This window comes from Leucopleurus acutus (genome assembly GCF_964270905.1).
Source record: "Leucopleurus acutus genome assembly, chromosome: 16".
Lineage (NCBI taxonomy): Eukaryota > Metazoa > Chordata > Mammalia > Artiodactyla > Delphinidae > Leucopleurus > Leucopleurus acutus.
The window spans coordinates 68,931,810-68,950,087 of record NC_139158.1 but is presented as its reverse complement, the minus strand read 5'-3'; the positions used below and the strand labels follow the sequence as shown (position 1 = coordinate 68,950,087).

Here is an 18,278-nt window from a genome sequence, read left to right as displayed (position 1 = left end):
TATCAAAATTATTTGAAATAATTCTTCTCTGAGTGGTTACACTATCAATTTAATTTCTAGTTTGATGCATTTCTTTCATATTATTTCCAGGTTTTAGGGATTACTTTATTTGAAATTCAATTTTGCTTTAATAATTATGTAGAACAATGGTACTGTTCCACAGCCAAATCTTCAAAATAAAGTACATTCAGGTAAGTCTAGATTCTATGCCTGTTCCCTTTGCTCTGGTCTCTCCCTCTCCCATAGGTAATCATTTTAAAAAATTGTTTTGTTTTCTTCTTTAATTTTAAAAAGTATAAGCATACATGTATGTGTACATATATTTATCTCCCCTCTTTCTTACATAACTGGTAGCATACCATATACATTTCTTCCTAGAGGTAATAATTTTTTAAAGTTTTTTTTTTGTTTTCTTCTTTAATTTTATTATTTTAATTAATTAATTAATTATTTTGGCTGCACCACATGGCTTGCGGGATCTTAGATCCCCAACCAGGGATTGAACTGGGACCCACAGCAGTGAAAGCACAGAGTCCTAACCACTGGACTGCCAGGGAATTCCCTCTTCTTTAATTTTAAGAAGTATAAGCATATATATGTATATATATTTACATCCCCTCTTTCTTACATAACTGGTAGCATACCATATATGTTTCTTTCAGTATATATGTTCTGAGGTTTTTGCTGTCTTTAACAATATGTCTGCATGTCTTTAATGATATATTCTGAAATTCACCCTATTAAAATGTGTAGAGATAGCACTTGTTCCATTTTCACAGCTGCATAGTACTCTATCATGTAAAGTACCATGATTTATTCATTTGATTCCCTGTTGATGGACATTTGGATAGCTTCTAGCCATTTGCTGTTACAAAGAGTATGATAACAGAAGGTCTTGTGCATAATTACTCTCAGGATTTTGGCAGCCTATTTTTGGGATGGGTTCTTAGAAGTAGGATGGCTGGGTGATGCATATGTAATACTGGTTTTTGAAGTCCTAGCCCAAGAATACTTTCTGTGTGAGCTTTTTCAGAGGACCTCTCTGTGCCTCTGTTTCTAATCTGCAAAATGAGAATATTAACAGTATTTGCCTCAGAGAGTTATTGGGAAGACTAAACGGGTGAATGGTTTTAAAGTGCTTAGAATAGGGGGCTTCCCTGATGGTGCAGTGGTTAAGAATCAGCCTGCCAGTGCAGGGGACATAGGTTCAAGCCCTGGTCCGGGAAGATCCCACATGCTGCAGAGTAACAAAGTCCATGCATGCGCCACAACTACTGAGCCTGCGTTCTAGAGACCGCATGCCGCAACTACTGAGGCTGCATGCTGCAACTAATGAAGCCCGTGCACCTAGAGCCCATGCTCCGCAACAAGACAAGCCACCTCAACGAGAAGCCCGCACACCGCAACAAAGACTCAACGAGGCCAAAAAATAAATAAAAATTTAAAAAATTATTTAAAAAATATGCCTGGTACATAGGAGGTGTTCAATAAATGTTAACAAAGGGTGGGAAGTACAGGAGTATGTGGGCGGGGGGACAGTGGCATTAGATGCTGGGATGAGTCTTTGAGAAGGGATTCTATGCCTGCTTCACTTGTCCCTGCAGGAGGGGTAGAAATAGTAGAATCCAGAGATGAAGTTTGGAGATAAAAGAAAAGATTAAATGAATAGGATATGGACTTAGATGTATTCTGTGGGAAAAGGAGGAGGAAATCTTCACTGGACTGCATTTAACCTGAATTTATTGAGAGTAAATCTCTGCTACAGGATGGGTATTTGAGACAGATGTTACACTCAATGATAGAAAAATAAATTATTTTATATATTTGCTTTACACGAGTTTATGGCCTGTGAAATTCATACGCATTACGACGTTGTTATTGACTGATAGCTTGAGGCGTAAGAAGAATAGGATGTGAGAGAATGGAACGAGAGGGAGGGGAAGAAAGAAATAGTGGGAAGTGGCTTTGTTCACCTTCCATGTGAGCCTGGAGCTGTGCTGTGCAATGTGGTAGCTGCTGCCATATGGTAGTGGCTGCCAACAACACAGGTTTGAATTGCTCGGGTCCACATATATGTGAATGTTTTTCAATAAATATGGTACCTGTATTTTCACTTTACAGATCTTTAAATTAATGAAGTGGGGGGAAAAGTTTGTGTTCGATTAGAGATCACAGTACGTGGAATAATAAAACGAGGGCTTGAGTCCTGATTCTATCTAAACTCTTTCAGTTTCCTGCCCTTGAGTGAGTCCTTTATCAATTCCTTTGTCTTCTAGACAGAGACAGCAGTACAAGGATTTTTGACTGCCTGGGGGTTGGCGTCCCTAACCCCTGCGTTGTTCAAGGGTCAACTTCCTACAGAACATTTCCTTCATTGCAGAAAGTTCTATTGGACAGTGCTGATCTACTCTAGACTCCAATGGAACAGCTAACATGGAAATGTTATTTGGATGTGTGTGGGGCAGTAGACCCTGGTGATGAAGGTCCCATCCTAATACCCCCATCTCTGATGCTGCGGGAAATGGTCCAAAACTGGTTCTCTGAAGGTCCAGGGGAACCGTCCAGATCCACGTGACCATCCAAGTCTGTGTCTCAATCTCCCGCAGCCTCCTCTCTCTATCAGGGAGCATCTGCTTGCAGCTCCTACTCTTCATCCCTTTCCCTCCAGCCTGCTTCCTCAAACTTATGCCCTGCCTCATTCCCCAAGTCTCTTTCTCAGGACCCTAGCAGGTCCCGATCCAGCTGGTCCTCTTACCCTTCATCCTCTGCCAAGGCTGGGTGGAGGTGGCTGGGGTACTGCGTGGAGATGGAGGCAGGCAGGGCGCACCCCCAGCTGGTTCCTACTTAATCTCTGCTGGCTCATATTTCCTGCTCCTGTAGCCAGGTACCTGGGCCTATCAAAGGGTGGTGTGGAAGCCGGCCCCTTCCTTCCCCCTGTGTTTGCTTTTGAAAAAGGGGAAGTGGGACTGCACCTGGCTCCAGGAGCTGGACTGACAGCACCGTTCTGGTTCTCTGTTCCCCTGCAGCCCTCCTGGCCCTGAAACCTCCAGCTCTCAGACCTACTCATGTGCCCACGTCCACCCCACCGAAAGTCTTGTCAGAGACTTCTTCCAGAATTGCAAGGTCTGGGAGCCTCATGCCCCAGACTCAGAGAAAGCACCCCTGCTCTGCTCGGTTCTGAAGGGATGATGTGACGACCCCATTGCTCTCCCACTTCCATTCAACAAATATTTATTGGTCATCTACTCTGGGCCAGAACCAGAGAACACAAGGGTCTGGAAGACAGATGAGGCCCCTGCCCTTTGGATATCCATCCTGGTGGGAAAGACAGACAAACAAGAAGGGGGGTCCTGGCTGAGGAGCTGGTTGGGAGGTAGATTCTAATATCAGCAGTTCTTCTGGGCTTAGTGGAAGCAGTGGATGCTGGGCAGGGAGAGAGGAGGTGTGAGGGTGATATGAGCTCCGTGAAGACAGGGACTGTGGCCCATCTGCCCCCCTTGAATCCTCAGTGCCTGGTCCAGAGCAGGAGCTCATTAAACATGGAAGAAAGGTAGGAAGGAAGGAAGGAAGGAAATAATACTGACTGAATAGGGGAAAAAGCTGGGGGCTTCTGAGCTGGCCTTGCCTCTGCGGTCCCCTCTGCTGCCCACTGTTCCACAGGGCCTGTCCCTCAGCCCCAGATGAGCCAGCTCTGGTCCACTCGGATTCATCCTCTGACATTTTCTAGTCATTCCCGACCTAAATCCAGCTCAGGGACGTTATGGGTCCAAACGACTCTATCCAGCCTTCTCCTCACTTAGCAATTTGTTGAGTGGAGACATCAAGTGGTCAGACCCTGGAAAGGCAGTGGTCAAGCTGAAGACTGAGGGACTGAGCCCTCACGCCAGGATCAGTCCTGATCTAGCCACAGCTGGGTGTTGACCCTGTGCCCACAGTGACACTTATCCCAGCTGAGCCCACATTCCAGTCCTGGAATGAGTTCTAAGTGTGGTCACAGCCTGAATCCCTGCCCCCGCCTAATTTAAAATTCATACGATGATGACCTGATACCACCTAAAAACTTTTTATTGAAGTGTAACATACATTGAGAAAAGTGCCCATACCACAAGAATTTTTCACAGACGAAACATATCCACGTAATCAACACTCATTGCCAGCATCCCAGAAGCCCTCTTGCCCTTCCACACACCACAGCCTCTCAAGGTTTGTTTGTTTGTTTGTTTCTGGCTGTGCCACGCAACTTGCAGCATCTTAGTACCCCGACCAGGGATTAAACCCGAGCCCAAGACAGTGAAAGCGTGGAGTCTTAACCATTGGACAGCCGGGGAATTCCCCACAACCTCCCAGAGTTAACCATTACCCTGACTTTCAGCAGCATATATTCGTTTTATCTGTAATTATACTTCTATATACAGTTGACCCTTGAACAACACAGGTCTGAACTGCTCGGGTCCACATATATGTGAATTTTTTTCAATAAATATGGTACCTGTATTTTCACTTTACAGATCTTTAAATTAATGAAGTGGGGGGAAAAGTTTGTGTTCGATTAGAGATCACAGTACGTGGAATAAAAAAACGAGGGCTTGAGTCCTGATTCTATCTAAACTCTTTCAGTTTCCTGGGCTTAAGTCCTGATTCTATCTAAACTCTTTCAGTTTCCTGCCCTTGAGTGAGTCCTTTATCAATTCCTTTGTCTTCTAGACAGAGATAGCAGTACAAGGATTTTTGACTGCCTGGGGGTTGGCATCCCTAACCCCTGCGTTGTTCAAGGGTCAGCTGTATTTGAAATTATACCATGTACACGTATAACACGTCTGGTTTCATTTGCTCAAGGTTGTGTTGGTGAAATTCATCCATATTTCTGTGTGTGTTTGTTGATAGTTCGTACTCACCGGTGTTTAGCGTTTCACAAACCCATTGAGAATCTAGCTAAAGGGATTGAACTCAAACCTGATCAAGCCTCTGGGTCCAGCTGCTGACTTGCAGGAAGCACAGAGGCAAAAATGTACACATCTGTCAAACACACACAACTCATAATGGACCACTTCCATCACTTAACTTTTTATGCTTAGTAACCCTTATCTGAACAGGTGTTTTGTAGGCCTTCAGCCTTATACTCTGTGCCTTCATCAAGAAGGGTTATAAGAAACAGCCCTAGGAACCTGGTTGCTGGATTTACGGTCAGGATCTTGATGAGGACAGTATTCCTTCATTCTGTCTGTGGTGGCCTCTCCATGGGAACCTCAGAATAAATTTCTTCCACATCTTAGTACTAAGATTAGGCATTTTCTGTGGGGGGGAAATGACTTTGCTTTTAGCTGACAGGCCTTACGACACATGATGGACCTTGTTTCCCTTTTCACAATGGTTGCTAAGAAGCGGAGTCATATCTGTGCCTAGGACTCTGAGCTCTGCTGTCTGCACTAATCTCACCACTGGCTGCTCTCAGTGTTCCTTCTCCCATTTCCCCTCTGTCCCTATTTCTTTACCTTTCTAATTGTTTCTTTCTTTTTTTTTTTCCTTTTTACCTTTTTACTCTTGAATTGTCAGTTCTTGAGGAATATGGTGAGGTGGCCACCTCTGGAACATGGACATGAGAGTAACAAGGTTGCATTTGAGAGTTAAATGCTGGGACCAGCCAAGTCTATTAGGAGCAGAAAAGAGCAAAGTCTCCAGGTAGAGACAGGACACCTTCCAGGCACGACACCTGGTGGTGCCCAGGGTTTGCGCGGTCCCAGCAGGGTCTCCTCTCCACACTCCTGCCTGAGGATTAACAGACCAGGTTCTGATCTTGGCATTCGACCGACTTCCCCTTCTGACTGTGAAGGTTGACTGCTTCCTATGTGTGTGTCTCCTGCAAGCAAAGGCAGCAATCAGGCTGTCACCAAAACAAGAGGAGATTCATGACTTTCAGCTGAAAGAACCATTTTTACAGGAGGGATGCTTGATGGGTCCAAGCTGCGGCAGCTCGTGCAGATTGGGGCTGGACGGTCTCCGGAGCACCTCTGCCTCGTCCTTCCTGCACTGTCTCCGTGACTCGGAACCCAGACCCAGAGTCAGCAAGTCAGATAAAATTGCGGTGGAGGGGCGGGGAACGCAAATCTGGGACCCTGGGCGCTCTAGGGGTTGTTTTTTGTTTGGGTCTGGTTTATACTTTCTGCGAGCTGGAAGGCAGCTTTCAGATTGGTCCCTGGGCCATTGCTTCTTTGTCTATTTCATTTGGTAACGAAATGATCTTTCTAATCATAAGTGAGCTCAGAAGTGAGGTGAAGTCTTTCCCGGCCTGGCTTTCCCCAGCGGGAGAAACTTGATACTGGCCACTGTCCCTTACTCTTGGCTGTCCCCTTGGCTGGTATCACAGGTATATGTTGGGACCCCAGGGAGGTGAGCTTAATTTCTTGTCCAATCTCTAGAAGGATCCAAAGGGCTGCTTCACTTCTTTTCTTTGTCTTCTGATGGGACATTTTACGAACATTTCTTTGGACTGAGAAGAGGGGCTGCTTTCTTGGTTCCAAAGTTCCCCCAGTGGGTAGAACAGAGAGCAGGGGAGTCACAGCATCCTAGGAGTACAACACTAGGCCCCTGGGCTGGGCAGAATAATGTCCCCCACCAAGATGTCCCTGTCCTAAACCCCGAAACCTGTGAATATGTTATCTCTCATGCAAAAGAGATTTTGCAGCTGTGATTAAGTTAAGGGTCTTGAGATTGGGAGATTAGCTGGGATTATCCAGGTGAGCTTAGTGAAATCACAGGGTCGTATAAGAGGGAGGCAGGGTCAAAGTCAGAGACGATGTGAGGACAGGAAGCAAAACCGTGTGATACAGTTGCTGGCTTAAAGATGGATGAGGGCTATGAGCCATGGAATGCAAGATGCTACTAGAGGCTGAAAGAGGCAAGGAAGAGATTCTACCCTAGAGCCTCCAGGAGGAGCAGGGCTCTGCTGACACCTTGATTTTAGTCCACGTCTGACTTGCAGGATTAAGATGCTATATATTGTTCAAGTGGTTAAGTTGTTATAGTTAGCAACAGGAAACTGATACAACCCCCAAATACACACACACACACACACACACAGAGCATTTTAAATATGCCCTGTGGACTTTTCCTTGTCTGGCCAAATATATTCAACAACGTAAAGAAAAGGGATGTCCTAGGGCTGGGGTTTGGTCTCGCAGAGTCCAGAGCTGGCAGGACCCATCCACGCACGTTCTAAGGAGAGGAGGAGGTCAGAGCCGATGGGTTTCAGGCATCCCTGGAGCTGCTGGTCAGGGCAGCCCTGATGGAGTGGACTTGGCCATCCCAGTCTGATCCTATTGACTGTCCACTTCTCCTGGTTCTGCTTCATTGGCAGGGTTGGGGGGCGGTGCTCTGCTCCCAGGGAGAGGCTGTACTGGTCTGGCCAGTGAGAGAATGCCGACCCCCCACTGCTCACTGCACATTCAAAGCAGGCCCTCTGGGTCCACCTCAGCCTTGTTCTCTGATGATAATAGTAAACGTTTATTGAGACCTTACTATGTGCCGGTACTTTGATGGGTAACTCATGGACTTCTCACTAGAACTCTGAGAGGTCGGTTCTGCTTGACCCTGGGCTGTCAGCGTGGACTTCAGAGCGGCCAGCAAGTCTTGGGATTTGGTCGCCCACTCGTGGATCTCTGCTGAGAGGGCCCTGGGGTATCAGCATGAATGCCCCAGGCCAGGAGCATACCTGCTTCCATCTCTCTTTCCTGATTTCTGCAGTTGGGGTTCCTAAGAGCTGCCTTGAGTCCTTCTGGAACAATGTGGGGGATAAATAAACACACAGATGGTTAATTTAAAAAATCTGCTGACTGGCCACAAACTGTTCCTCTAATCCTAACCCCATGCTAAACTAGCTCTCTCTGCCCCCTGACTTCTGACCCTGGCCCCATACTGATCCCTAATCTCACGTTGACTGGGCCCTAACTTTAGACAAACTTCTCTCAGTTACAGGAATAACTCATTGAGGGCTCACTACGTGCCAGACCCTAATCTAAGGGTTTCATATATATATATATTTAATTTATTTATTTTTGGCTGCGTTGGGTCTTTGTTACTGCGCATGGGCTTTTCCGTAGTTGCGGCGAACGGGGGCTACTCTTCGTTGCGGTGCGTGGGCTTCTCATTGCGGTGGCTTCTCTTGTTGTGGAACACGGGCTTCAGTAGTTGTGGCACATAGGCTCAGTAGTTGTGGCTCACGGGCTCTGGAGTGCAGGCTCAGTAGTTGCAGTGCACAGGCTTAGTTCCTCCGTGGCATGTGGGATCTTCCCCGACCAGGGCTTGAACCCATGTCCCCTGCATTGGCAGGTGGATTCTTAACCACTGTGCCACCAGGGAAGTCCGGGTTTTACATTTATTAACTAGTTCAGTCTTCTCAATGACCCTAGGGGTGGGCATTATCATAACTCCCATTTTAGAGTGAAAGATGACATATACATATATATATATATTAATTGAAGTATAGTTGATTTACAATGTTGTGATAGTTTCAGGTGTACAGCAAAGTGATTCAGTCATATATATACACATATATATGTATATTTTCAGATTCTTTTCCCTTATAGGCTATTACAAAACATTGAGTAGAGTTCCCTGTGCTCTACAGTAGGTCCTTATTGGTTATCTATTTTATACATAGCAGTGTGTTTATGTCAATCCCAAACTCCTAATCTATCCCTCCCTTTCCTCCCCGGTAACCGTAAATTTGTCCTCTATGTCTGAGGGTCTAAGGATAATGTTATTAAATAAAATTTTTTTTGGCTGTGCTGTGTGGCATGTGAGATCTTAGTTCCTGGACCAGGGATCAAACCTGTGCCTCCTGCAGTGGAAGTGTGGAGTCTTAACCGCTGGACCACCAGGGAAGTCACTAGGATGATATAGTTTAAAAGCATTGATTTAACCTTAGACTTTATAAAATAGATCAAAAGTGATATAGCAAATTCATTCATTTATTCATTCAACAAACATGTATTGTGCCCCTGCTCTCTACCAGACTGAGTGTCAAATGCTGGGTTGACAGATACCAAGGCAGATAAGGGAGGGGCTCTAGCCTGCAGAGCTGACGGCACAGTTTCATCTTCTCCCCATTTGCCCCAACTCATTGGCGCCCTCCCAGGTGGAGTAGCAAGGGAGGGGTGCAAGCTGGCCTCTTAGTTTTAGGCCAGGACCCTTTCCCAGACCCTCTCTCTTCTCCAGGGGACAGAACACTCCGGGAGGTGTTGAGAAACAGAAGCAAAACTTCATCAGATGGTCAGGTGAGATCAAATGCATTTCTATGTCCAGAGTCTGGGGTGAGAAAAGCTGCGTGGACACAGTTTCTGAGAGTACCACGCGGGCCCTGAACAAGGGAGGGGCCCTGGGGTGTACTGTGACCACACCCAGCTGGGTACCAAGACCTGCATGTGTCCCTTACAGATGTCCCTTACACACCCCCTGCATTACTCCCGTGCAGGGCAGGTGGATCTGAAGCCAGACTGTTTTAACTCAGCTGTTTGCCCAGAAACCAACTCAGCAGGTGTCAGCAACTGTTTGTCAAAAGAACAGATGAATCTCACTTGGGTTTCCAGTCCAGCTGGGCGGCTTAGCAGCTGTGTGACTTTGGGCAAACTTGTGTTCCTCTCTGAGTTGTCTCTTTGTCATCCATCAAAGGAGAACAGGGAGACCTCCTAGGTGGTTCATTCATTCATTCATTTCAGCCTTTAAAAAAAAAAAAACCCTTTATTGTAAAGTAAACACAGATACAGAAACCACACAAAATATATGGCTTAATGAGTCATCTTACGGTAAATATCTTTGTAACTACTTCCCAAGTTAATAAATAGAACTTTGCAAGCACTCCTCTCCCCCAACTCTCTCCAGGTGCCTCTTTCCAATCTAAGCCCTCTCACCCCCGTGCAACGAACGAGTAGCCTGACTTTTACAGTAATCATTTTCTTGCAATACTTCAGCACGTCAGTGTGTATCCCTAGATATCATTGTTAGACTTGCCTCTTAAAAAGAAAAGATACATCTTTAAAGTCTCCTTTAATCTAGAGATGTTCCTGGACCCTTTCTTTTCCTTACAAGCTATTTGTTGAAGGAACACCATTTGCCTTGTAGAGTTTCCCACGGTCTGGATTTTGCTGACTTTATCCGAACAGTACCGTTCAGTGTGCTCCTGGGTCCTCTGTGCTTCCTGGAAGCTGGCAGCTGGATCCAAGGCTTGATCAGACCTGGGTTCAATCCCTTTGACTAGCTCCTTGGGGGGCTTGTGTGCTCTCCTCAGGCGGCACACAATGTTGGGTGTTCTCTCTTTCTGTCTTAGCAGCTGTCTGTCGATGGTCTTAGCTAGTCCCTGAATTCATTGGGGTTGCACGTGGCAACATTCCAATCCCAATCTTTCTTTTTCATTTATCAATTGGAAAGAGACTTTTAGAAAGGGATGCTTCCTCTCATCTACTTTTTGTTGCCCTGTTGATACAGGTCATATAGGAAAGGCAGGACACATGCCTGCTTCTTTCCCTTTATTCATCAGTTTTCAAGGAAATGAATTGGTTCTTTATCATCCTTGGAAGGAGGGGACCAATTAATTCCTTTTCAATGTCATTATGAACTCTTAGATTTTAGCATATTTGATGGGCTACAATCATTTACAAGTATCATTTTTTTTGAAGCTCAACTTGTCCCGTTCCATCGTCCCATGCCAGGGAGAGCTTCTTCAAGCTGGCTCTTGAGTCTTTTCGGTACAACCCTAGTTGTCCCTGAGAGATTCCTGTCTTTCTGTATGACAAGATGCATCAGATTCATCTACATTTTCTGCTCCAGACCTGGAATCTTCTTTCTCCAAGAAGGCCTTTTATTTAAAATTAAAAAAAGAAAGAAAAGGGAAATGGTATTTCATGACCGCTATCCAGGTGCTAGGGATACACATTGCTACTAGTTTGATTACAAAGAAATATATTTTATCATGCACACTCCTTAGCCAAAATCCCAGAGGACAGCACCCTGTGTTCAAACTGATACTTCCAGCCCACATTTAGGATTTTTACTTAATCACTTCGGTATTACATCTCTCCTTTCTTCCATGCTGAGAATCACATTCGCAAGGGTACAGTGGATGGTAGAATTAGAATATTCCGTAATTACTTATGCTTTATCCCACATTACACACACAGCAGTCTCAAAATTACGACAGGAATACCACCACCAACATAATTATTGGAAACAGTTAAAAACATTATTTTTCTTGGTATATGCTCTTCCCATTCTCCATATTTTAATAGTGGTCTTGTAGATACATTGTCAGAGCACACAGACATTACACGTGGCACCAGCTCTTTTCAATCCTCATTGAATCTTAGTTGTTCCAGTAACTATATATTTAATGTTCACTACCAGTCCTTTTTTTCCTGTCTTTCTAGTCATTTTGGTTGTCTGAAACCTGTTCTCTGGCAGATTCTTCAGGAAAGTCTCATGGGAACAATATTCCCTGAGTTCTTTTATGTTAATCATTATTTGCCTGAGTCCATTTAACTTACAAATCACTTTTGCTGGACGTACAATTATTAACTTACATTTCCCTTTCTTGAATATCTTAAGTATGGGACTTCTTTTTCTTCTAGCATAAAGCATTATTCTTGAAAAGCCTGATAATAATCTAATTTATTTTTCTTTATAAGTCAATTATTATTATTATTATTACCTAGAAGCCTGGAGGATTTTTTTTCTCTTTTCTTGAAGTGCAGTTATTTTATTAGAATGTCTTGAATGTGTCTGGTTATTGTGGGTTGATATTTTCAGGTATGCAGTGTGCTCCTTCAATTTGTAATTTTAATTTTTAAAAATTTTGGTAAGTTTTCTTGATTAATAGTTTTTAGTATTTGTTCTCTTGCTTTGGTTTTTTTCTTCGGGGACTTTTGTTACTTGTATGTTGAAACGTCTTTGCCTAATTACAATATTTGTTCTTTTCTCTAGAATATTAAAAAAAACCCTCTGTCTTCATTTCTTGTTGATTTATAATATTTCTTCCTTTTCAACTTTTTCTCTTAAGGCATTATCTTAAGGTTGGGTTAATTTGCTCTTGTGTTTCTTCTATCTTAGCCTTCATTTCTAAAATGATTTCTTTCCCTTGTATTTCTAATTCTTTCCTGAGTTCTGTTTTCTAATTAAGGTTCTCTAGTTGTAGTTTATGTTGTTCTTTCACATCTTGCATACTTAAAAAATGTCTTTAAGGTCATTTTGAAATAGAAGGCTGTGGTTTTGATCCATCCTGAAGAAATGTCTTGCTGGCATGCTTTATCCTATCTCTAGGGATGCTATTTGGCTCCTGAATCTCCTGTTGCTTAAATTAACTATGTATGGGATTTGACCTCCAGACTTCTCTGTTGCTCTTTTTTTTTTTTTTTTTTTTTTTTTTTTTTGCGGTACGCGGGCCTCTCACTGTTGTGGCCTCTCCCGTTGCGGAGCAACAGGCTCCGGACGCGCAGGCTCAGCGGCCATGGCTCACGGGCCCAGCCGCTCCGCGGCATGTGGGATCTTCCCGGACCGGGGCACAAACCTGTGTCCCCTGCATTGGCAGGCAGACTCTCAACCACTGCGCCGCCAGAGAAGCCCCAGTCCTCCTCCGTTTTGATCCCACTCCAAAGCATTTCCTCTGCAGTGTGGGACCTTGTCCTGGAAGGGAACCAAACATCTTTGAGAGTTAGTAGTCCTTCCTGAGGATTCTTGCCCTCGCTTGCTATGGGAGTGGGCAAAACCCCTCCCAGATTCAGTCACTCTTCTCGAATTGTCCCTCCATGCTTTCCACTGAATACCTGCTGCCTATTTGGGGGTTGTCTTCCTGTCATGTCCCTCAGACACCCCCTTGCTTCCCTCTGCTGACAACAGATGGGATGCCAAAGGCTGGAGGCCGAGCTGGGAGCAGCTTGGGGTGAGGGTGGGGGAAACCCCAGGGCATCTGATAACATGCAGGTGGCTACCGGGGGTTGAGCTCCTCCACTCATATTATTTTGGTGTTCACGGGGATACCTTTGCCACCTAACTGTGAAGCAAATGTTGTCCGTGGGTTTTGCTTTTGCTAATTTGCCCTGCTTATTTTTGTTGGAATTTGGAGAGATTGGCGTTGCTACTATCTCCCCAGCAAGTCACCATTAAAAAAATTTTTTTTTATTGGAGTATATTTGTTTTACAATGTGTGTTAGTTTCTGCTGTACAGCAAAGTGAATAGTTATATGTATACGTATATCCCCTCTGTTTTAGATTTCCTTCCCATTTAGGTCACCACAGAGCACTGAGTAGAGTTCCCTGTGCTATACAGTAGGATCTCATTAATTATCTATTGAGATACATAGTAGTGTATATATGTCAATCCCAATCTCCCAGTTCATCCCACCCCCCACAAGTCACTATTTTTAATGCCATATATATAGCATATATAATGCTATAGGGCCACAGGAAAGATGAGATGAAATAATACATGTGTGTAAAAGTATGTAAGGTGCCTGACCATCTTAAGTGTCCTGTAAGTAGCTGCTCCTCCTTTCTGCTGCCCTGAAGCCAAGACTGACCCTCTGGTTCAACTCACACAGGCTTGAATTCTGGTCTCTGAATCTGCCTCAGAGGATGGGGCAGGAGGTAGCACAGGTCCCCAAACTGGCTGCCCCGAAGCTGCGTGAATCCCTGGATTTTGTGCCCTTGACTTGACCTGCTGGGCATTTCTTCTTAGCACCGGTTTTGGAGAAGAGAAGGGGAAGACCTCTTCCACACTTGCCACCTTTGCACCCCCAGAAAAGGGGGGGTCCAGAGGGTGAGAAGCCTGCTGTGAGCCTGGTACGCCATCTGCTGGCCATTTGTTTAATTGCAGAGAGGAGCAGTATTAAGTCCAGAGACGGCAATGTCAGGGGCACTCCCCTACTCCAGCCAATCAGGTGGGTTAATCCTTTCTCCCTCTGGTTGAAAATGATTCACAGTTGACCCTTGAACAACACAGGTTTGAACTGCGCGGGTCCACTTACACGCAGATTTTTTCCACTAAATAACATACTACCTGACTTGAGGTTGGTTGAATCCCCAGATGTGGAACTGCGGATACTGAGGTTCAATTATTACAAAGTTACTGGAGGATTTTCGACTCTGTTGGACCCACCTTGTTCAAGGATCAACTGTATTTATGTTAAAACAATGACAATAAAGGGAAATAAAGAGAACGTTTTCCCACATTCTTCCACTGTCTAGACAAGCACTTTTTAAAAAAAATATATAAATAAAAGTCTGTATTTACTCTTAAGGGGGCTGGGCTGGTGTGTCCTGCCTTGCTGCCTCCTAAAAAGTGGACCAGAGACCCTGGGTATTTGCATTGGTAATAAGGGGAGAAAGAACTCAGATTCTATAGCCCCAAAGACTTGGGTTTGAACCCATTTCATTAGTCACACGCTGGGAGGGGGAGGTCTATTCATCTCTGATTTTGAATCTGTATGTGCTAGGCTGGATAATACCTAACCCCACCAAAAAAAAAAGAAAAAAAAAGATATTCATGCTCTAATCCCTGGAATCTGTTACCTCACATTGAATAAAGGACTTGGCAGACATGATTCTGGTTACAGACCTTGAGATGGGGAGATTATTCTGGGTTATCCGGGTGGTCCCAATCTAATCACAGGAGTCCTTAAAGGCAGAGAACCCTTCCTGGCTTCAGTTAGAGTGATGGAACATTGTCCACTTTGAAGAAGGAGCAAGTGGGCCATGAACCAAGGAATGCAGGCAGCTTCTAGAAGCTGGAAAAGGCAAGGAAATGGGTTCTCCCCAGGGCCTCCAGGAGGAATGCAGCCTTGCAGACATCTTGATTTTCGCCCATGGGACTTGTGTTGGACTTCTGGTCTCCAGAACCGTAAGACCGTAAAACTGTGTTGTTTTAGCCACTAAGTTCATAGTAATTTGTTACTACAGTGATAGGAAAGGAATACACTGTGATGTGGGATAATAATAGTATCTACTCTGTGGGTTGATGGGGAGAATGAAATGAGATCCCTGTGGGACATGCCTTAATAATTGTAAAACAATTGACAGGTGTTTCGCATTCTCTCTGGGAAGATACCCATTTATTCTTTTACTTAGTCCACAGTCTTTTTCTGAGCACCTACTATGTGCCAGGCCCTGTGCTCAGTGCAGTGATTACCGGGGTCAACTTGGCCCCTCCTGTTATGGGACTTACAGATCAAGAGAGTAGTGGGACATTCAAAGGTCACACAAACACACATGTCATGCAATTACAATTGCCATGTGTGGAATGAACAGATTGTCCTGGAAGCTGTGAGTGTGGAGCTGGAAACCTGCCAGACCTCAGGCTTCGGGCCTCAGGCTTCAGAACTCAGGCTTCGGGCAGGGCTCCAGGGTCATGGCTTGTCCTTGCTCACCTTTCCATATAGGCTGCTCTGCCTTGACCAGGGATCAGGGTACTAACGGTCAGTATCCTGGCTAGAGACAGCATCTTGGGGGCCATCAGATGGACCTGTGCTGGTCCAGAGATCTGGGGCCTCGCATGGGGCCCCCCTTTGCTGAGGCATATCGTATAAGGGTCTGAGGCCAGTGAGCTCAGCACTGCCTGGAATGGTGGGCAGAGAAGGCCGGGCTTGGCCTGTGGCCACAGACCACTCACCCTTGGTTCAGGGTCTTATGACTACAGGTGAAGGAAGGGACAGAAGCTGGGAGAGGGACCAGGGCTACTTTATTGGGTTCTGGAAGCCCTCTCTCTGCTGCACATTGGCCCAAGCCTCCTCACATTCCCTCCTGGGTTTTTCAGGGCTGTCTAGTAGTCCCACTCTATGCCTCCAGTGTGATGGAATGGAACACAGATTCTCAGGGGCACAGGATTCCTTGTGCCTCAGTTGACTATAGTATCTTAGCCAGCTGGAGGGGTTTCCGATGGGGGCAGGGGGACTCAGAGTGCGTCACACAGCTGAGACAAGCAGAGGAACCACAAGACAGGGTCTGGATGCAGATCTGAGGGTCCCAGTGGACCCCCAAGCCACTGAGAGGCGAGGGCCAGAGCAGGAGCTGTGCTGCCACCTGGTGGTAGATTTTTGGAACTGCTGCTGGATCAGATACCCTGTCTCCTGGGATGTGACTTTCTGTGCAGCCCTGCTCCGCTCAGTTTATGTCCTGACAGAGTGGACCATGGGGAGTGCCCGGTGAGTGAATCTGGTAGAGAAGGTGGTGAGGCCTGGCTTTAGAGTCCCTTTCACCCTTCCCTAGCTATAATTCTGAGAACCAGAGGCAATTCCCAAAAAGGGGTTGATGAGAATTTGGTAGTCACCCCTCGCCCCACATCCCACATTCACACACACACACACGCACACACACACACACACACACAGACCACCATGGGCCTCAAGGTCTGTGTCAGACCTGATGCTCTAGAAACCTCTCATGTGGAGTTTACACATACACCTGGAGCCAGGTGAAGGGGCCCTAACACATGAAGGGGGTCAGCAGGAAGTAGTGTGCTGGTTAACTCAGGTTTTCCCATGAAGCTCGTCACAGACTGGGCAGCATGCACACTGGTCCAACGTGCAAAAGCTTGAATAGAAACGTGAGCCCCACCTCCAAGGCGCCACCTACCTCAGGTAATGTACATCTCCAGGTGACCTGGTGTAACTACAGGGGTGTCACCTGCCTGAGACCCGCCAGCCTGAAGGTCACAGAGCACTCAGCTGAAACCTTGAAATCAGGCTTGCAAAAGTAGTCCTGTTTATGAAATGAGTGATTTAAAAAAACCCCACATCATTTAAAACCCTTTAAGTATGTCTTCTAAGAAGCTGTCCATATGGGAAAAATTTTACAAAAAAAGGGAAGAAAGAACAAAGTCTTCAGAAGTTTGGGAAACATTTTGGCAGATGTTTCAGAACCTTAAAGTGGCTTCAGCCAGGGTAAATGAACTCGTAAATGCATTTGTTTTTGTATATGTTTTAAATTTTATTTTTTAATTATTTATTTTTTTTCAGAGTCCTCTGAGACATTTTATTTGCATGTATGTATAACATCCCTAGAAAAAGAATCCAAGGATTTTCCCTCCTGTGTGTTTTCATCTTGCTTCTTCATGGTTCATGATGTCAGCTGAGGTTGTCAGTACAATGAAACCAAACTGGTGGGATAGGAGCAGGTTTTACTGCCATTTTTCTAGATCTTTGAGTCGCACATCAAATCTGGGCTGATCGCTCCACACTTATTTAGCCTGCCTGTGAGGTTCACAACGATTTTCCCAGCGCTGTGATCATCGATGATTTCAAATTCACCATTGTAACCATGCTTCATCATCACAGAAACCTGACGATGACTTTGGAGGATGGCTTAATAAGAACCTGGTGTTTGCCTCTCTTTTTGGCATTGTTGACATTCTTGAGAGCATCAGTCGGGACATTCACGTACACCATTATGGCAGCACGGAAAGATGGTGGAAAGATACATTTTTTATTAATAGAAATGTATTTTCTCCTCACTCCCACCAAAATGATGTTGAAAAGTATTTAAAAGAACACAGACCCCTACTTCAGAGGAACTCTAACATACGTGCACTTTGAGATGTATCCCCTTGGAGAATGTTGGCTGTAGCACTGTTTTTAGGCATGAAAATTTGTAAACAACCCAAATGCCATCAGCAGGACCATGGATAGATAAATCATAGTGCATATGGCAGGTGTCCATGGCGTGACGACCTCCTTAGTTAAAATGAATGGTTCTATGTGTTGACATGCAAAGACCTGAAGAAAAGTGTGGAGTAAGAAAGCAAGCTGCAAATTTGCAGCCACATGGATGGACCTAGAGATTGTCACACTGAGTGAAGTAAGTCAGACAGAGGACAAATATCGTGTGATATCGCTTATAGGTGGAATCTAAAAAAGTGGTACAACTGAACTTATTTACAAAACAGAAATAGAGTTACAGATGTAGAAAACAATCCAATGGTTACCTGGGGGAAAGTGGGGGAGGGATAAAGGGGAGATTGGGATCGACGTATACACACTACTATATATTAAATAGATAACTAATAAGGACCTGTTGTATAGCACAGGGAACTCTATGCAATACTCTGTAATGGCCTAAATGGGAAAAAAAATCTAAAAAAGATAAAAAAGAAAAATAGAGTGGATTAACGGATTCACCTTGCTGTACACCTGAAACTAACACAACATTGTGAATCAACTATACTCCAATAAAAATAAAAAATAAAAATAAAAGAAGAAAGCAAGTTGCAAAGGCAAATATTCCATGTGTTATTTCTGGATTTA

At 44.9% G+C, this 18,278-nt stretch overlaps 1 pseudogene across 1 annotated transcript; it reads right to left on the bottom strand.

Moving 5' to 3' along the window:
• Nucleotides 1-16,826: 16,826 nt before the first annotated feature.
• On the bottom strand, nucleotides 16,827-17,423 carry LOC309973156 (small ribosomal subunit protein uS8-like; annotated as a pseudogene). Its single transcript has one exon. The product of its transcript is annotated as a small ribosomal subunit protein uS8-like (transcript).
• Between the last annotated feature and the right edge of the window lie 855 nt (nucleotides 17,424-18,278).